A 369-nucleotide genomic window follows, 5' to 3' on the forward strand; every position below is an offset into this window, starting at 1 on the left:
AGCAAAGGGAACCGCAGACACTCGCTGTGATCCAACCTTTTCATGTTGGGGGGGGGGGCAGGTTTCTTCCCCATCCCGTGCCCGGCACCCTGATCACACCCAGGTCCTGGGGGTGCAATGCAGTGCAGAGCACAGCGATGGCACCCAAGGAGCCCAGAGCACAGCCACCCACTCCTGCCTGGCACCAGGACAAGCCCTGCAGGGGACGGGGTTCTGGCTCCAGCCCTGCCCTTTCCAGCCAGGCAGGGCTGCAGGGAAAGGGCCAGCGCTGCGGAAAATGTGAAGCATTACTGCCAGCTCAGCCCAGCCCGGCCAGGGAGGTGGAGGAAGCTGTGCAGGGTGCACCGTGCGAATGGGGTGGGAGGGGTT

Source organism: Antrostomus carolinensis, unplaced genomic scaffold (assembly GCF_000700745.2).
Source record: "Antrostomus carolinensis isolate BGI_N321 unplaced genomic scaffold, ASM70074v2 scaffold34274, whole genome shotgun sequence".
NCBI classification, from domain to species: Eukaryota; Metazoa; Chordata; class Aves; order Caprimulgiformes; family Caprimulgidae; genus Antrostomus; species Antrostomus carolinensis.